Source organism: Triticum dicoccoides, chromosome 1B, assembly GCF_002162155.2.
Source record: "Triticum dicoccoides isolate Atlit2015 ecotype Zavitan chromosome 1B, WEW_v2.0, whole genome shotgun sequence".
Taxonomy (NCBI): domain Eukaryota; kingdom Viridiplantae; phylum Streptophyta; class Magnoliopsida; order Poales; family Poaceae; genus Triticum; species Triticum dicoccoides.
The window spans coordinates 227999046-228004650 of record NC_041381.1 but is presented as its reverse complement, the minus strand read 5'-3'; the positions used below and the strand labels follow the sequence as shown (position 1 = coordinate 228004650).

The following is a 5605-nucleotide window of genomic DNA, read 5'->3' as shown; positions in this document are numbered from 1 at the left end:
GGGTTTACATACGGTCCAATCTATGATTTTTTATACGTATGCGCTAATTTGGCAGTTGGCTGGCTTGTTCACGCGTGCGTTCATTGGCAACTCAACAGCACCTTTTTGGAACGAATCAATACAGGGTTTTCTTTGCAAAATTTCCATAATTAATGCTTCGCCCCTCACCTGGTCGGACCGCACCTGGTCTGCCGCCCCCGCACCTCACCCCTCGCTCTCCTCTCCTTTCCCCTCTCAATGTACCCTACTCCCCAAAATTTCGTCCTCGTCGTCGCTTGCCTCCGGCGCCGCCGCAGCCACTACTGCTGCCCTAAGCTGCCACCGCCTGGATCAACTACCCCCTAGACGACGACGTCATCGACATGTCATCTGCGCCTCCCTCCTGGACCAGCCAGTCGGCGGCTCGATCGACACGAACGCTGATTGCGTGTGCACGCGAGGGACACAGCTCAACTACTTCATGGCCTACACGACCTCCTTCATGGGGCTCATCAATGGGCGGCAGTGACAGGAGCTGGAGGTTCCGGCGAGGCGGTGGCGCTGGCAAAGGTGAGGCGTCGAACGCGCGTGCCCGGGTGCTGGCTTGGCTGCAGGAGGCCACGGGCCTCGCCACGCTCTTCAACATGGTGACGTGGGGGTGGCTGGACGCCGATGTGCCAGAGGACTTCATGAACCGGGCAAGCATCAAGATGGTGCTGACCGTGCGGACCAATGTCTCGTGGGAGGCCTACGCGGCGGTGATGGTCACCGCGTCGCAGGTGGAAGCGCTACTGCGGCGAGAGGGCATGCGCATGCTGCTGTACGAGGGTGTCTGGGACCTGTGGGACAGGAAGGCATGGCTGGAGGAGGTAGACTGGGACTGGATGATGACGCTGAGGGAAGCGGAGCGGGCCCTGTGGCGCAGCATCGCTACCCACTGGCGCTTCGTCCACGGCCATCCTCCTAAGCTTAGCGCTGCCGATTGTGGCCTGGCTACTCGATGCTTGACCTGTCAGCTGCATCTTGGTACATGGAGCTGGAGCATAGGAACCATCTCTGTCGTCCACCCCTCCTCGCTTCTCCGGCAAGCTTACCGGGCCGGCGGCCACCGTCCCTAGCGTCCATGAACGTGTTCCTCGGTGCCCTGGCAGCTCACCAACTTCTCTGCTCACTGCATCGCTACTTACAGGCACTTCATTCATGGCTCCCAGCTTAGCTATGCCGGTTGTGGCATGGCTACTGGACATTTGACCTGTTGGTTGTATCTTAGGACATGGAGCTGGAACTGCTGGCTGCATCTTGGCACGTGAGAATGTGCAATAGCTCTATTGCCAGTGACCAATCTGCTGATACATGTGCAATCTACAAAAGTTTCGGTGATCTACATAGCATGTTGTTCTATCAACACCGAAGATGATCACCAGAAGGAAAAAGGAAGACAGAAGAGCCAGCAGAACGATCAGTAGATCTCCATCTCAGTCTGTTGTTGTGCATGCCTCTGTCATATGTAGTTTAGGATGGTTGATGCTTTGTACATTTTTCTTCAGAATTTTCTACTCAAGTTAAGATAGGGTAGTTGATGCGGATTGGAGAGCTTCTGTTGTATAAATGAATTTGATGTACACCCAAGAATACAATCTGCAATCTGTATTGCTTCCTGCTTGCTTGTTGAATAAAGAGATAAACAGAGTCATGACAAATACCATGAGCCTTTTGAAGCTCCTGTAGAATCTGCAATGTGCATTGTTGCACTTGCCTGTTCCTGGTACTTGAAGCTCTTGGCATTAGTAGTTCATAATACTTACACTGACGGTAGAAAGTTATAGGGAAATATACAACAGAACAAAGAGAAGCAAACAAATACAACTTGATCATCAGATCATTTTTTAGGGGATCATCAGATCAATTTCAGTTGAAACTTAGAACTTCAGGAAAGTTTCGCTTCGTCCATGACAATGGGGCAAAAATTGAAGTTGACTAATTACATGGTGAAAAATTACAGTTGTTACATCACACAATTGAATTTACAGTGACAAGCACTCCCACCAGAATCATTGCGGCAATTACAAATCACACAATTGAATTTACAGCCTCCCAATCTGCATCAACACCAAAAGAGGATCCATCTATCCATGCCCTCAACACCAAAGAGGATCAATCCACACACAGTCAGCACTTGGCGTCGCACAGCATGGCCTCCAGCTGCCGCACCTGTGCACCGACCTTCTTTTCTTGCTCCTCGAGCTGGCCGATCTCCTCAGTGAGCCGTGCTGCCTCCGTGCGCATGCGTTCCATGGGCGCCTGGAGGCTTTCTCCATTGACGAACTCGAGCTCCGTCCGTGCCATGCCTATGCCTAGCTTGACTTCCGCCGCCTGCAGCGAAGGCGAGCTGTTGTGTCCAAGGATTGGCCGAATCTGTGGTAGAGCCGTCTGTCGCCGGGGCGCCGAGGAACACGGACTGGCGCAGAGATCAGTGGGGCCGGCGGCGGCCGAGGGTCCCCATCGGGACGGCGTGAATCGTGCCCCCGTTATGCGAAGTAGACGACGCCGGTCTAGGAGCAGACCATGCGGCGGCGATTATTTTAATTTCTGGCGAATTTGCAGAAACCCCCTCCTATCTTTGCGTACTTGCGGTGTTTCGGCTTTGATTCAAGAAAAATTGCTTAAGATTGATGAGCTGGCTAGGAACGTGGATAGAATTTCTCTTGAAGTTATTCTTTGAAACTTAGATCTATTCCACCTAAGCATGATATCAATGAGTCTCTCAAAGCCATGAGAATTTCCATTGATGAGTGCAAAGAAAGAACCGCTAGGATGCATGCCAAAAAAGATTGCTTTATGAAGGCGTGTTCTTCTAGTTTTCATGATAATAATGATGAAGATCTAAAAGTGATTGATGTGACTCCTATTAAATCTTTGTTTTCCAATATGAATTTGATAAAGATGAGACTGGATATGAGTCAACTTTAGTTAAAAGGCGTGCCAATGATTCGGAGTTTTTAGATCTAGATGCAAAAATTGATAAAAGTGAGATTGAAGAGGTCAAGACTTTAAATAGCAATGAACCCACTATTTTGGATTTCAAGGAATTTAATTATGATAATTGCTCTTTGATAGATTGTATTTCCTTGTTGCAATCTATGCTAAATTCTCCTCATGCTTATAATCAAAATAAATCTTTTACTAAACATATCGTTGATGCTTTGATGCAATCTTATGAAGAAAAGCTTGAACTAGAAGTTTCTATCCCTAGAAAACTTGAAGATGAGTGGTAACCTACTATTAAAATTAAGATTAAAGATTATGGATGCTATGCTTTGTGTGATTTGGGTGCTAGCGTTTCCACGATTCCAAAAACTTTGTGTGATGTGCTAGGTTTCCGTGAATTTGATGATTGTTCTTTAAATTTGCATCTTGCGGATTCCACCATTAAGAAACCCATGGGAAGAATTAATGATGTTCTTATTGTTGCAAATAAGAATTATGTGCCTATAGATTTTATTCTTCTTGATATAGATTGCAACCCTACATGTCCTATTATTCTTGGTAGACCTTTCCTTAGAACGATTGGTGCAATTATTGATATGAAAGAAGGAAATATTAGATTTCAATTTCCGTTAAGGAAGGGCATGGAACACTTTCCTAGGAGGAAAATTAAATTTCCATATGAATCTATTATGAGAGACACTTATGGATTGCATACCAAAGATTGCAATACTAGATCTATTCCTGTTTTTATACCTAGCTAGGAGCGTTAAACGATAGCGCTTGTTGGGAGGCAACCCAATTTTATTTTTCTTTTGTACTTTTTGCTCCTGTTTATTAATAAATAATTCATCTAGATTCTGGTTAGATGTGGTTTTATGTTTTAATTAGTGTTTGTGCCAAGTAGAACCTCTGGGAAGACTTGGGTGAAGTCTTTGCGGTCTTGCTGTAAAAAACAGAAACTTTTGCGCTGACGAGAATCGCTGTCATTTTTTACTGGGGGGTGATTTTAGGTTGATTCTTTTTGCAAATGATTAATAGACACGTCCACCAGTTTATTTCAAAAAAATTAGAGTTACAAAGGTATTCGAAAGTTACAGATTGCTACAGACTCTTCTGTTTTTGATAGATTCTGTTTTTCGTGTGTTGTTTGCTTATTTTGATGAATCTATGAGTAGTATCGAGGGGTATGAACTATAGAGAAGTTGGAATATAGTAGGGTTAACACCAATATAAATAAATAATGAGTTTATTACAGTACCTTAAAGTGGTGGTTTGTTTTATTATACTAATAGAGATCATGAAATTTTCTGTTGAAGTTTTGTGTTGTGAAGTTTTCAAGTCTTTGGCTAAAGATTTGATGAATTTTGGAATAAGGAGTGGCAAGCCTAAGCTTGGGGATGCCCAAGGCACCCCAAGATAATTCAGTGACAACCAAAAGCCCAAGCTTGGGGATGCCCCGGAAGGCATCCCCACTTTCGTCTTCGTCTATTGGTAACTTTATTTGAGGCTATATTTTTATTCACCACATGATATGTGTTTTGCTTGGAGTGTCTTGTATCATTTGAGTCTTTGCTTTTTAGTTTACCACAATCATCCTTGTTGTACACACCTTTTGGGAGAGACACACATGAATCGGAATTTATTATAATACTCTATGTGCTTCACTTATATCTTTTGAGCTAGACAATAATGCTCTAGTGCTTCACTTATATCTTTTTAGCACGGTGGTGGTTTTATTTTATAGAAATTATTGAGCTCTCATGCTTCACTTATATTATTATGAGAGTCTTTTAGAACAACATGGTAATTTGCTTTAGTTATAAAATTAGTCCTAATATGATGGGCATCCAAGATGGGTATAATAAAAACGTTCATATAAAGTGCACTGAATACTATGGAAAGTTTGATTCGTTATGATTGTTTTGAGATATGAAGATGGTGATATTAGAGTCATGCTAGTTGAGAAGTTCTAAATTTGAGAAATACTTGTGTTAAAGTTTGTGATTCCCGTAGCATATGCACGTATGGTGAACCGTTATGTGATGAAGTTGGAGCATGATTTATTTATTGATTGTCTTCCTTATGAGTGGCGGTCGGGGACAAGCGATGGTCTTTTCCTACCAATCTATCCCCCTAGGAGCATGCATGTAGTACTTCGTTTCGATAACTAATATTTTTTTGCAATAAGTATGTGAGTTCTTTATGACTAATGTTGAGTCCATGGATTATACGCACTCTCACCCTTCCACCATTGCTAGCCTCTCTAGTATCGTGCAACTTTCACCAGTACCATACACCCACCATATACCTTCCTCAAAACAACCACCATACCTACCTATTATGGTATTTCCATAGCCATTCCGAGATATATTGCCATGCAACTTTCCACCGTTCTGTTTATTATGACACGCTCCATCATTGTCATATTGCTAGCATGATCATGTAATTCACATCGTATTTGTGGTAAAGTGACCATTCATAATTTTTCATACATGTCACTCTTGAATCATTGCACATCCCGGTATACCGCCAGAGGCATTCACATAGAGTCATATTTTGTTCTAAGTATCGAGTTGTAATTCTTGAGTTGTAAGTAAATAAAAGTGTGATGATCTTCATTATTAGAGCATTGTCCCAG

The 5605-nt window shown here is 43.5% G+C and overlaps 1 pseudogene; it reads left to right on the top strand.

The window, feature by feature from the left end:
- The first annotated feature begins 460 nt into the window (after positions 1–460).
- Positions 461–1097, top strand: LOC119350313 (annotated as a pseudogene).
- The last annotated feature ends 4508 nt before the right edge of the window (positions 1098–5605 follow it).